The sequence below is a fragment of the Lolium perenne genome, chromosome 5 (assembly GCF_019359855.2).
Source record: "Lolium perenne isolate Kyuss_39 chromosome 5, Kyuss_2.0, whole genome shotgun sequence".
NCBI lineage: Eukaryota > Viridiplantae > Streptophyta > Magnoliopsida > Poales > Poaceae > Lolium > Lolium perenne.
This window is the reverse complement of record NC_067248.2, coordinates 125,221,773-125,236,687: the sequence shown is the minus strand read 5'-3', so window position 1 is coordinate 125,236,687 and position 14,915 is coordinate 125,221,773. Positions and strand designations below refer to the sequence as shown.

The 14,915-nt window shown below is 49.9% G+C and overlaps 1 pseudogene; it reads right to left on the bottom strand.

The window, feature by feature from the left end:
* Positions 1–1,184: 1,184 nt before the first annotated feature.
* On the bottom strand, positions 1,185–3,415 carry LOC139831587 (uncharacterized; annotated as a pseudogene).
* Between the last annotated feature and the right edge of the window lie 11,500 nt (positions 3,416–14,915).

Below are 14,915 nucleotides of genomic sequence, written 5' to 3'. Positions count from 1 at the left end.
ATTCATCGGATCCCAACAAACACAACATGTAGCATTACAAATAGATGATCTTGATCATGATAGGCAGCTCACAAGATCTAAACATGATAGCACAATAGGAGAAGACAACCATCTAGCTACTGCTATGGACCCGTAGTCCAGGGATGAACTACTCACGCATCAGTCCGGAGGCGGGCATGGTGATGTAGAGCCCTCGGGTGATGATTCCCCTCTCCGGCAGGGTGCCGGAGGAGATCTTCTGAACCCCCCGAGTTAGGGTTGACGGCGGCGGCATCTCTGTTCTAGTATTTTGGCTCTCCGTACTAGGGTTTTCGGGGACGACGGAATAAATAGGCGAAGGGGCAGCGTCGGGGGAGCCAGGGGGCTCCCTCCCCACGTCACGGCGCGGCAGTGGGGCCCCCCGCGCCGCCATATGGGGAGGGCCCCCTGCTGGCCTTCCTCGACTCCTCTTCGGTCTTCTGAAACACTCCGTGGAAAATAGGGCCGTGTGCTTTTGTTTCGTCCAATTCCGAGAATATTTGTAAAACAACTTTTCTGAAATAAAAAACAGCAGAAAACAGGAAATGGCACTGTGGCATCTTGTTAATAGGTTAGTCCCAGAAAATGCATAAAAACATTATAAAGTGTGAATAAAACATGTAGGTATTGTCATAAAACTAGCATGGAACATAAGAAATTATAGATACGTTGGAGACGTATCATTAACTTATCTTTCAGTATCATGAAGGCTTCTTGTTGTGCATCGCCCCACACAAAGGGCACATCCTTCTTTGTAAGCTCATTCAGCGGCGCAGCAATGGATCCAAAATCTTTCACAAAGCGCCTATAGAAACCAGCGAGGCCAAGAAAACTCCTCACTTTGGTGACCGTCTTTGGCTGCGGCCAACTCTCAATTGCCTCAATCTTGGCTGGATCAACCTCAATACCCTGCGCAGTAACAACATAGCCAAGAAACGCAACTCGATTGGTGCAAAAGGTGCACTTCTCAAGATTACCATACAAACGTGCATCACGTAAAACATTGAGAACAATACGTAAATGATCCAAATGATCCTCCAAAGATTTGCTATAAATCAGAATATCATCAAAGTATACCACCACAAAACGTCCAATAAAAGCACGTAGAACTTCGTTCATCAGTCTCATGAAAGTACTAGGTGCATTAGTCAAACCAAAAGACATTACTAACCACTCATATAACCGAACTTAGTTTTAAACGTTGTTTTCCATTCATCTCCTAATTGGATACGAATTTGGTGGTAACCACTACGCAAATCAACTTTAGAGAACATAATAGAACTACTCAATTCATCAAGCATATCATCTAAACGAGGTATTGGATACCGGTATCGAATGGTAATATTATTAATAGCCCTACAATCAGTACACATGCATGAAGAACCATCTTTCTTAGGTACCAAGATAATAGGAACAACACATGGGCTAAGAGACTCACGAATGTAACCTTTATCTTGGAGAACCTGAATTTATCGCTGAATCTCTTTGGTCTCTTCAGGATTGGTACGATATGGCGCACGGTTGGGCAGCGAAGCACCTGGAATCAAGTCAATATGGTGTTCAATCCCACGGATAGGTGGTAGTCCAGGTGGTACATCTTGTGGGAACACATCAATGAATTCCTGCAAAAGGAAAGCAACCGCAGGTGGCAAAGAAGGAGGCATATCCTCAAATGAAAACATAACTTCTTTGCAAATAATAGCATAGCATTGAGTAGTGTTCACATCAAGTTCAGCAATATCAGATTTGCTAGCAAGCAAACAAGGATTTTTCAAACGAATTTCAGTAGCATGGTTCGAATCAGATTTAGTATTAGTCTTATGTGGCACAAAATCTGCAGCAACAATCTGATTCTCACTCTTATGTTTCTCCTCGTTTTTTACTCTACTAGCTCTAGCAAGATCATCTTTTAGTATTTGTTCAGGAGTCATAGGTTTGAGACCAATTTTCTTTCCATCATGCATAAGAGAATACTGATTAGTTTTACCATTATGAACAGATTCTCTATCAAATTGCCAAGGTCTACCAAGTAACAAAGAACAAGCTTGCATAGGTACAACATCACAATCCACAAAACCAGAATATGTACCAATAGTAAAATGCACACGTGTAGTTCTTGTTACCTTGAGCTTCCGAGAGCTCTCAAACCATTGAATGTAATATGGATGTGTGCGCTATCTTGTAGGAAGATAAAACTTCTCCACCATGTCAACGCTGGCCAGATTATTGCAACTCCCTCCATCAATGATGATCTGTATAGCTCGCTCTTTTACAACGCCTCTTGTTTAGAACAGGTTGTGACGTTGATCATGCTCAGATTTGCTCAATTGCACGCTCAACACACGCTGTGCAACTAAGCTCCTGTACTGATCAGCAGTGTCAGCTTCCATTACCTACATCTCTCTCTCAGAATCAGTATTGGCGCCATCGCGTGCAGCAATAAGGGCCAATGTATCTTCATCAAAGTCACTTGCGGAATCATATTCGTCGTCTTCACGCACCAACATCACACGCTTGGTTCTTCATTCTCTTTCTATGTGACCAAATCCCAAGCATTTACGACATTGAATGTCGCGAGTCTTCCCCATGGAGGCCATGGAAGATGAACTCCGAGGAGGACCAGCAGATGGTGGTGGAGTAGCAGCAGGTGGTGCTCGTGATGCAGGCGCGGTGTACTTGGAGGTAGTAGGTGCTGGTGCAGCCCCACGAGATGGTGGCGCTGATTGTCGCGGAGTCCATGACGATGTACGACCTGCAGAAACATTAGTTCTTCTCCATGGTGGTTGACGATCCTGCACTTCACGTTCAGCTTTGCAAGCAAGATGGAACAAGCGAGTAATAGTGTTGTACTCCTTATAATCTAGAATATGCTGAATCTCTTTATTCAAACCACCAAAGAAACGTGCAAGCATAGCCTTATTATCCTCTACAAGACCACAACGAATCATGCCAGTTTGTAATTCTTGATAATAGTCTTCTACAGAATTTTTTCCATGTTCAAAGGAAGACAAATTTTTAAGCAAATCACGTTGATAATGTGGAGGAACAAAACGAGTACGCATAGCAAGTTTTAAACCAACCCAAGTTGTAGGAATATTAGCATGGTGTACTCTACAATGCTCAGACCACCAATAGATGCAAAATCTGTGAACTCACAAGTAGCAGCACTAACACGCAAATGATCAGGATAGCGTAAACATGCAAAGCGTTGCTCTACTTCCAATTCCCATGTAAGATATGCATCAGGATTATATCTACCCTCAAATGGCGGAATATTCAATTTTAGTTTAGCAACATGATCATCATCACGTACCGGCCGTGGAGGTGGTCGAGCGTTGCGGTTCAGCTGCCGTGGTCGACCAGGTGCAGGTTGTTGGACCTCCTCGTCATCCAGCATGTTCTCATCTACTTGCTCATCCTCGTTCCCTCCATAATCCTCATATCCTTCATCAGAAGGCGCGACATGTGCGGCTGCTGCAGCAGGAGCGGTACCCGCTGGCACGTCCGCACGGGGAATGCGGCGTGCGCGACGTCGCACGGTGTCCCAAGGCTGCGGTAACCGAGTCAACAGCTCCTGGAACTTGGCGTCGAGCTTGGAGTTGAAGGCTGCCTCGAGGCCATCGATCTTGTCCAACGCGTCGGTGAGTTTGGCGTCAACGTCACCAAGGCGCCCATCCACGTCGGTTGCATGCCCGCCCAAAAGATGGGTGAAGTGAGCATGCATCTCTGCATTCGTCATCTTATTCGGGTCAAAGGTCGCCGACTCTGTGCCTGTCATGGTTAGTACACAAAGAAGCACAAATGTATATGCCTACAAACTACGGAATATGGTGGTTCACGCGCAATTCGTCAAGCAAAATACAAAGCTCTTACAAGTTCTTACCAAACAGGAGGAAGGCGATGTAGCAACCAACAAGAATCAACGTCTCCAAAGATTGCCAAAGCGATTACCAGGTGTCGATACGAAGCACGTGGAGACAATATGTGGAGCTGTAGGATGGCTTATATATGGTAGCAAAACAATAATTGTCAGAACAACAATGCAATATTGAAAGTATGCTCAACAACGGTACTGTGCTGGTCCTAGCTAGGCTAGACCATACTAGAGACGCGAGCCTAGAACACTAACGAGGTCACGGCGCGGCACACAAGCAAAAAGCAGCGATGAGGTGGCGATGATGTGGCGAACCGATATGCGAAAAATCACTATGGTGGGAAGTGTCTCAAACGAATCCCCGAGGTCTAAAAACAGTATAGCCTCAGAAAAAAAAAATTGTCGAAATTTCTGAAAAGTGCTCCGGAAAGCGCGCAGGCGTAAAAAAAACGTCGCTATAACGGCCAGAGGCGAAAAGTGATCTCCACGGTCGAAAACTAATGTAGCCAGAAAATTTTTCGGAGGCGGTTTCAGCATTTTTTTTTTGCTCTCCTTCACAATTCTTTCCTGGCGGCCGAAACTTATCTCACGGAAATTTTTTTCTACAGCGTAGACGGAATTAGAAAGCAACAGCTAAGAGGGAAAAACAAATAAACCTAATTCTACCCGGAGTCTATCGCGGCAGAGAAAAAGCAACAATCCGTGTCGCGGTAGGAAACGGGGTATATGGTAGATGCAGATGTATATGGCAGGTGTATATGGCGATGGCGGAAGTATATGGCAGGTGTATGTGGCGATGGCGGAAGTATATGGCAGGTGTATATGGCGAGGGCGGTGGTGATCTGCGTATGGTGCGAGTGGCGGCGGCGGCGTGACTAATATGACCAAAACTCGAAACTCTAAAGGAACTAGACACTAAGACCAGCAACTCGACACGAAGATGCGGACACAAATTCAACTATGCAAAAACTGAAAAGACAATGCAAAGACGTGGCAGGGGGTTGATGGGACGATATGATCTAGACCCTAACTGTATTTTTGGCTTTTTCGTGGGTTTTAGGTATGAAGGCGATGCAATCTACACTAGGAAAATTGTAAAATCTCACCGAGCAACCTGAAATCTGATACCACTTGATAGGGAAAAGGTGGCCGATCTTTCGATGAGAGTATGATAGCGTCGATTTGTTGGTGGAGTTCGTGCTTGACGATCCGACTACACGTGCAAAGCTCGTGCGCCAATGCAATCGCTAGGACAATCTCCGGGAGTTACTGATCTTGCGGATGCACGATCAGCCTGACCAGCGAGGGTCTTAATTCCTACCTGAAATCGAGAACAAGTAAGAACTAATATTGCAATCAGAATATTGCGGATGAAGGATGAAAGCTTTATTGAATAAGGTGGGATTCCGAATAGTCGGTCTTGTTCTGGGCGTTGGCCTCAAAAGAAGTACACGAGAGTTGCAGCAATGGCTAACTTTTAGTCTAATCAAAATCCAAGTCTAAACGTGACGGCTATGGGGGTATTTAAAGGAGGAAAAGGTGGAGTTTCGACCAGCCATACGTATGGTGGCCGAACCAAACCCTAGGAGGCCTTTCCCCCTTCAATACGGACTCTAAAAAGTGACTGACTTAATTCCTGCGAAAATGACATGGGCCTAGGCCAAAACTAAAGGTGACGCAGCACCATATTATGCTATGGACGTAATTATGAAGTGGAGAACTCTATATTTCGTCCATGTCTTCATCTCTTCTTATGGTGGCTTCAAAGTTCTGAAATCTCCACTTGTGGCGTCATCTTCAATCCTCAAGTGCTTGCTGCCATCTCCTCCATGTGTGATCATGCTCCAATGCTTGTCCTCCTCATCCATGCTAGGTCCATCATTCCTAAGAGTAACAAACATATCTGATTTAGGCAACATCATATTCTCATGTATATGAGGAATAGTTCCAAGAAACAAAAGCACCTGATAGTTAAGTTGTTTGGCACGAGCTCGAGTGATTGGTCCTTGTATTTGTGTGGCTGTATGTACAGCGGTTGTATCAATAGATGGGATGTCCTCATCACGCCTGGAGGAAGCGGAAGGAGGAGGACGCCGTCGAGGCCAGCGGCGGAGAAGCAGGGGAGCAGGGTCCGGTCGCCGGTGGTGGGTGAGTCACATGAAGTGACCATGAGATGAGTGAGCTTTTTTTCTAGAAGGAGAGGATGAGAGTGACTGGGGGTAGGAGGTGATGGGGACAACGAAGGGCGTGTCAATTTTGGCCTTCGGGTCTGCGTGGCCCGTTCCCGTTGGTCCTTTACTTTGCCTGCTACACGAGCTCCAAATAAAAAAAAATATTATACTCCGTATGAGTTTTAGAAAATTGTTTGGGAATTACTTGATGATTTTAAAGGGCTTTGTTTTTGGCAAAAACTGATTTTCCTATGAAATATCGGGTTAAATAAAGTTTGAGCCATTATGTTTTATTCATATTTGATACTCAATATTTGTTTAAAATCATATATTTATCTAAAAATATTTATTGGAAATATATCAAAATTTTGTATCATTAAAAATCCGTAAACATGCAGGTCACAAGTGGTTTGTGGATGTTAAATTTCCTGGAATTCTTCACGATGGATATTTTATTCGGCACTCTTGAGCAGGTATACATATTTCGCTCTGCATCATGATACTTATTTCATGTTATGTCTTTATTCGAAAACTAACTATTACTACTTAATAGCTTCATATAACAGATATTAGAAGAAAACTAGCAGACAATTTATTGGACTAGGAGTTAAATGATGATAATATCATAAATCGAGACTTGAAAAGTGATGAAAACGACATATATTCCACGGATTGTATAATTGTGGGTGGACAGTTGGTCGACTCCCTGAAAATATTAAAACATTGAACACATCATTAGAATTTGAGGATGTCTCGCAACCATTGCTTCTATTACCATCTTCCAATCCACCATATTACATTTTCTTAAACATATACTAATGCTTTGTTATTATTTTAGTAGATGAACCCACTATACACGAGATCTAAGTTGTTGTGAAAATATGTATATTGCACATACGGGCTCCTCATATGGTTGGACATGAGAGACATCTAAGTGGCTCGGTAAGAAAACTCGCTGAAAGATAAATAAATTTTTTATTAAATTATTTTATTATTATGAATTATAATACGTGCGTGGACCTTTACTAGTTTGTAAAGTGCCGGTAAGTAAACTGCCGGCAATAGTGGGACATGTGGAGATGTTATTATGTTAAGCATATGTGAATAATTGAGATATATATATACGACTATATGCTGCTAAAATATTGTTTGTTTTCATTAGAGCATCTCCACCGGCGGCTCCGATGGCGGCCCCGATAGCAATTTGGGGGCCGGGGCCGAAAATGGGCTCGCACCGGCGCGCCTCAAAAGGCGCCGGCCAATTTTGGAGCCCAATAGAATCGTCGGCAATCCCATGCCGGCCCCTTCGTCAAGGGCGCGAATCGGGCGCGCTGGCGCCTCGCGCAACGACGGTTTTCGCGGGTGGGGCGCCTTCTCAGCGAGGGGACGCGCCGGTTCGCATCGGAAACGACGCGGGGAGGTTGGTCATCGGCGTTAATGGCCTCCCGCGCGGAAAACCAAAACGGCGAGGACGGCGAATGGCCACGCGGCGTCCACCTACCTTCCTTCAATGCGCGTCCGCCGCGTCCCTTAAAACCCCACCGACGCGCTCTCTTTTCCCCGCCTTCCATCCCTAGCCGCCGCCGTCCTCAACCTCCGCGCGAACCACACCACCCGCACGCAAACGCGATGGCGCACAACGACCAGGCCGACGGCAGCAGCGGCGGCATGCGCCGCTCGACACAGCTGTCGTTCGACGAGGCAGACGTGTTGTACTGGCACCGCATTCCCGTGTCAGTGCAGTACAAGTTGCCGCACAGTTGGCACGTCTCCAACGGTGGCTTCGCCGTGCCACCGCCGCCACAGCGAGGACCACAGACGCGGGCCCTCGCCAGGCAACGGCGGGCCGAGATGGCGCCAGAGGAGAGGAGCCTCCCGGAAAACACCATCGAAAGCCCGACCTGGGTAGGGCGCTTCGAACACGAGCGTGCCGTCGAGATCGCGCGGACGGACAACCCCTCGGGCGGCCGCTTCAACAACGTTGGCCGCTGTGCCTGGTGGTACGGCCGCTCCGTCGACGACACGCTCCGCGAGTACGACTTGCGTCCACGCGTCTGCGGGCAACGGGAGCCGGTATACTTCCCGCAGGCGTCGAACATGGCACCGCCGCCTACCACGCAGAGGGCGCCGGAAAGGACCGCGGCGTCCGGAACCTCACGCACCGGATCATCCGCCGTCGCGCGCACGCACTTGGCCGCGCCTCCTTCCGGAGGCGTCATCATCCGCGACGACGCGAGGCGCGCCTCCTCTGCTCCGGCTCGTCGGACGACAGGGTCAGGCCACCGCTCCCGCGTTAAGGAGGAGGACGCCTCGCCACCACTTCCGCCAGCGAAGAAGAAATGGTGGGAGAAGGAGGGCGAGGCGCAGGCGGCCCTCCGTGGCGACAGCGACGAGGAGGAGTTCCCCGGCCAGAACTTCATCCTCGGTCGCTCCGTCGACGAGGACTACCATCACATCGCGATCGACCCGTGGCAGGCGGCAGTGTGATTCGCCAGGGACCACGGCGCCAACTTCGTCGACCTCTCCGGACCATCGGAGCTGCCGGCGCCAAAGGAGGAGAAGGCCGACGACGCCGACAGCTGGTCCTTCGGGACGTCCAGCGGCGACGACCTTGACTTCAGCGCCTTCGACTCCCCGCGCCGCTAGATGTTTATTTTTAGTTTTTTAGTTTGAATTCGCGTTAAATTTGTACAAATTTCGTTCGAACTTCGTATGAATATCGTTTTCAAAATTTGAATTTGATTTTCTAAATATATCGGGGCCGCCGGTTTGGGGGCGCCGGTGTGGGAGCAGCGTCCCCAAATAAAGAATGATGTGCCGGCGGCCCCCCAAACAGAGTTGTCGGCGCCCCTGCCGCCGTCTATTTAGCGGCTACTGGTGAAGATGCTCTTATTTAGCAAATCGGTTAGCCCGGCTATAGCCTTCTATAGCTTCAAAAATATCGCGGCTATCGGTTATAGCCCGCTATTTTAACCAGAGGGATGCCATGGTCGGTAGGCTCGGTCATCGCTGAGAGTTTCAGTTAGGTATTTTGGTGGATCTTCGGGTCCATGTATAAATAACATAGAGAGAGAAAAGGTCGCAGTTTTTGTGAGGGACGCAAAAAAATCTTGCATGTGTTTAGAGCATCTCCACTCGTCTCCCCGACGAGACCCCCGGGCGACGTTTTTTCCATCCGGACGGCGAAATTCGGTCCAGTCGCGCCCCCGGTTCCTCGTTTTCGTCCGGATTTGGCCCTTCATCCATCCGGCGAGCCCACGCCATCCCCGGTCCCCCCGGGGCACGCTCGGGGACTCCGGACGAAAGAATTTGGCGCGAAAGGGCGTGTGGACCCTAGTAGTCGGCGACAGGAAAGCCAAATCCTGTCGATTTCCCTCCAATTTGCTTGCATATCCCAAATATCTCCCGCCAAATTTGTCCATTCTCCTCCTCGTCTTCCAGTTCTAGTTCCCGTCCTCGTCTTCTCGTCCACTACCGTTCTCCTACTCGTCTTCTCGTCCACCACCATGCCGCCGAAGGCGAAGAAGCCGCGGGCGAAGAAGGAGCGGCCGCCGGGTATGTCGAACGCAGAGTGGGCGGCAGACGAGATGCGGCGCCAGGTCGAAACAAGCGGCAGGTTGGAGAGGGAGAAAAAAGCCGCCACCAAGAGGGCGGCGGTGGCGGCCCAGGACGACCAAGCGAGGAAGGTCAGCATGGCCATGAGCATGGGCAATGTTCACGGCGGCGGCGGCGCCATGTTCCCCGGCCAATGGCCGACGCAAGGTACAAGCAGTTCCCCGTCGACTTTCTCCCCTTCGATCTACTCGTCGTCGCCGCCTGCCATGTTCCAAGAGGGCAGCTACGTCCATCCGTCCAGGTTCACGCCGTCGCCGTCCAAGCTCGCCCTCGGCAGCGGGATCCAGTACGAGGGCACCTCGCCGGCCCTGCGACGAGGGCCGCTCCCGTTCGGTGCGATGGCGGCGCCGAACGACGAGGAGATCCACGAGATGATCACCTCCGACTCCATGGCCGCCGCTGCGAGCCCGGGGTTCTTCATGGCCACCGCCGCTGCGAGCCCGAGGTTCTTCACGCAAGAGGAGGCGAGGGCGACGGCAGCTGTCGCGGCGCGCAACGAGTATGTGGAGGATGTGGTCGACGGAAGCCAAGCCGTCGAAGAAGAAGATGAAGAAAAAGCACAGCCAACTCAAACCGAGGTCACCGACGCCAACCTGTCGAAGAGAAAGAAGAAGAGGAGAAGGACTCGCCGCCTGCCGAACCGCGTATCAAATGGACGCCGAAGGAAGAGGAGTGCCTCGCCGAAACTTGGATGACCGTGTCCATGTACGGCATAACCGGGACGAATCAGTCCTCCGACACGTACTGGCTTCGAGTGAAGGCGGCGTTCGACGAGCGCAAGCTCATCGATCCCTACTTCAACAGGACGATCATGAACCGCGGAGACAAGGCAATGGACACCCATTGGGGGATCATACAGACGGCGTGCAGCAAATGGGACGGCGTGCAGGAGGAGATCAACGAACGGCCGATGAGCGGCCACGACTTGGAGCAAAAGGTATGCTCCGTCGACCCTGCATCACCGAGGTTAGCTGTGCACCGTGTAGTGATCATCGTGAGCTGACCCCTATGGCCGTACTCTTTTTTCCCAGCCGCGCCGTGCTTTGGACATGTACATGGATGACACCGGCATGCAGTTCAAGTTCCTGAACGTCTACGCCCGCATCGAGAAGTGCGAGAAGTGGGCGGAAACCCGCAAGACCCTCTCGAAGAGCAAGACCGAGCAGTACAACCCCGATGCTCCGGCGGCTGGCTCGGCGGATGGGCGCCCGGAACTCGGCCAGAAGAAGCTCAAAGAGCTCAAAAAGACGGGCAATCCCGCCGACAGGCTGCAGGCGTCGTTCGACAAGTGCTGGGCCGACGCGAGGACACACGCCGCCGGGAGGGACGACAAGTTCGACGGCAGGTGGCGGGAGATGCTCGCCAACCAAGGCGTCCGGATCGCCCTGCTGAAGACGACGCCGGCGGCGAAGAAGAGGAACACTGACTTGGTGTTTCTGATGGGCGGGAACGCGGATCTGATGGACGAGGAGACGAGGATTTGGTACGAGGGCCACCGCAGCTATATCCTCCGACCCACTCCGGCCAGTTCTTCATCGTCTCCGCCGGCTCCTACCTCGTCTTCCTCACCGTCTACGACGTCGACTGCCGCTGCTTCGACATCGACTGACGCTGCTTTGTCGTCGATTGCCGCCGCTTCGACCACGGCGTGTGAGGAAACTGGTCCGTCGGACACCGCTGTGCCAGCCGGGACTGCCGATGAGCCTGTTTCCGTGTAATTTCCCTCCTATCGCCGATCTGTGGCTGATTCTTTTGCTGGTCCTTTTGCCGATCAACTGGTCGTATTTGTAGCGCGGGACGATGGTTTGTTTGAATTTAAACTATGTCCGCCGAACTCCGGGTGGACGACTGGAAATAGGGTACTCCCCACGAATTTATTTCGTCCAATCCGGTGGTTGTTTCGTCCGGATTTCGCCGTGGGAAGCGCCAACGAGTGGAGATGCTCTTATCCTCTCCTGATACATACTCTATCTCCGTCCTCGTTTCGTGCTGTTCACCATCAGGCAACTACAGTACTAGTTGTAGTTTCTTTTTAGTTAAATAGGAAAAAAGCCCGTGCGTTGCTACGGCACGCCTCCTTGTGTCTTGCTGTTGTAACTCTGTCATTGCCTAGTATTGCTCAGGTGCCCCGCTTCTGCTATTCAGGTGAGGCATTAACGACCTTCTGGTGTCCCGACGACCTCCAACTCCACCGTTGCTAACGAAGAACATTCGGTTGATGGTGTCTTCGACTAATCGTATCACCGCTAGCACTGGTTTCAACATCAAAACACGCCAGTAGTTTGATCATGATATCCTATGTTGAATAATGACCGCTAGAAACAAAAATATATTGAACATTCAGATTCACAAGAAAGCAGCATAAAACACTTGCTATATGCTAAGCAAATCCGTAAGTCAACGTAAAAGTTGGTTTGTGGTATATTGGAATATACCATCTCCTGGAGGTCACCGACGGAAGGCTACTCTATGTACACGCTTATGCGGTTATCGCGTATGGCAACATGGCCAGACCGCTATTGAAGTCTGACCCTACAGGCATGGTCATCGACTGCGGCGATTCTTCCGCGCCACCAGGCTATACTCCGTACTATGTTATTAGCGGTGAGATGGTGCCGCCAGGCGGGCGTTGATGCTCTGCTTGAGGCCCTGCAGTGTGGGTTATGTTTGTTTTCCGGTGGCAACCTCCTGCTGTGAGCGTGCATGTGTGCTGGCTGTGGTTGGCGCCGGGCCAAATTGATGGGAACACTCCATGGGATCCAAATAATTATGTAATAATTAGATATTCGGGGAGATTACTATAAGATCACACTTTTGATAACAGGACTATAATATGATGATGTGCCTCCAACTATATTCCAGAAAGTATCTAGTGTAATTGGCGACGATTTTGTACTGCAAATTAACCGTGAGCATGGTGTTGTATAATCATCATAATGTGCAATATCAGAAACATATTCAAAAAAATTAATGTAGGTAGATTCTGCTCAATGGACTTAAAGATGCTGCGGCACATACTTAATAATTGGCAATTGCTGCTCAATGAACTGAAAGGTGATGTGGCACATATTTAATTGTTAATTGCTGTGTGTGATCACAGTTGGAGACAAGCTTACTGACCTGGCTTCCGAATTGCACAAAGCTCATGGGTGATGGATGTCTCCTTCAGTTGCGTAGGCAATCGCTGAAGTTTTGATCAATAGAAAATTGCTAGAACCGCCCAGCTGCCAAGAGTATTAAAATTCCACACATGAGCATCATCAGCAGCCTCTCCCAAGGTAGCAGCGAATTGATGAAAAATAATGGATGCAGGACACATGAAGCCAGGAACCCTTCTATCATGTTCAGATCAGGCTGCAACACCTCGCTCATATGCAAGAACATGTACATCAGAGTCGCAGCTGATGGGGTCGGCAGAGAGCGACCACGGACAGTACATCAGACCCCTTTCCCGGCCGGCGCCCAGTCCACCGCGCGTCGCCAGCACCACCCATCTTTTCACTTTCTCCTTGAGCTCGCGGTGGCGGCGGCAGTTGCCCAGCATCCAGATCCGCGTGACTGGTTCCTCACAACTTGCTGAAATCAGAATTTAGTCTTGATGTTCTTTTATATAGGTCTCTGCATCCATTTTCTTCTCAAGATCGCATCTATGGACATCTACCTCCGCTGCAAAATTTCTGTCGTTGGCAACCACAACGCAGAGCATCTCTGATGTTTGTATCCATGGATGGAGCCCCCCACGAACGTGCCTCCTCTGCCTCAACCGCCCAATTCGCTTCCGATGTCTTATGTTTGTATCCATGGATGGAGCACCCCACAAACGTCCTTCCTCTGCTGCGACCGCCCAGTTCGCCTCCGCCGTCCCGCGAAGCCCTCTATTTTGGTTGCCGCCGCCGCCCAGGTCCGGGTCATGGCCGCGAGAGGCCCTCAATTTCAGCCACTTCCAGTCGGCGTTGTCTCATTAGCCTGTCTCGATCGGATCCTCGGCGGATTAAATCTTACAAACTCGATTGATTTGGGCGTGGGAGGGCCTAGATGTCAGGGACGGGGATGTTTTCGGCCTTTGCTGTGCCGATCCACCGGCCGGAAATGGTGGCTGTTGCCGGTGGCTGCAGATCGGCGGGGTGGCGGCGGGTTCGTAGCGTGGCCTGTCGACGGGTGGAGGAGGGGATGGTTCGGGGAGCTGAATCCGGAGAGAATAAAAAGAGCTTAACCGGTACGGGGGCAATTCCATGTATTATGTGATTTGGTGGGAGGGTAAAACCGTCTAAAAAAATGTTGGACGAAAATTTTGGCAGAAACCTTAACTCCTTTATTATTAACTAGCAAAAGTGCCCGTGCTTTGCACCGGGGGACAAATACTCAAACGCTCGAGCAAATCTTCTGCGTTGAAACTTCTCCTATTTGTTACCATCATCGATGGTGGTCACATTTTCTCTTATTCATGATGAAAATAATCACGATTGCAACAAGACAGCCTCATAAAGCACCCCCTATTCTTTGGAGTTTCCGTAGTTGAACTACCTTTTGCCCTAGAGAGAGCTAACATGTTCTGTTCATCTAATCACTGACACGACACCATCTCGTCCAAGAAACCAAAGATTACACCGAAATATCTCCAAAGCGATTTGCACACATGCAATAGCAGGTATAGATTGCTCAGCAATTCTTTATACAATACAAACTGTCAATTGTTTACTTGAAAAGTATTATATCGTTCACATGTAAAACACCCGTGAATGCCTGTAGTGGGGTCGTATGTGGGCATGGCGCTGGGTACAACAACATCTAGGTGATGTTCCACATCGGGCAAGTCCATGTTGGTTTCTCCTTGTATTGGAATTCATCATCAGCTTCAATTCTTCCTCTTCATCGTCTTGGCCATGGTGATCCGCCGACAGCATGGCCTACTTGAGCAACCCAAATTGTTCTCGTTTAGCTACAATCCCCACTTGTTCTGGGCTTGATCCTAGATCTTACAGTGTTGTGCCGGTGGCAGTGTGGCCGCCTCGAGCAACCCGCCGTAGTTGCAGGCTCGTAGCACCTGTTGTCGCTTGCCATGGCTAGCCGCTAGTGGTGTGAACTTCATGAGCAGCCCATCGTCGTTTGCCATGACGAGCCGCCAATAGTGTGTTCTTCTCAAGCAGCCCAACAACCTCTACATCCCTCTGGCCGTCGTCTCCAACTGGAGTTCTCTCCCATTCCGTCCCTCCCTCCGGTTGAGGTCTCCCGGTGCT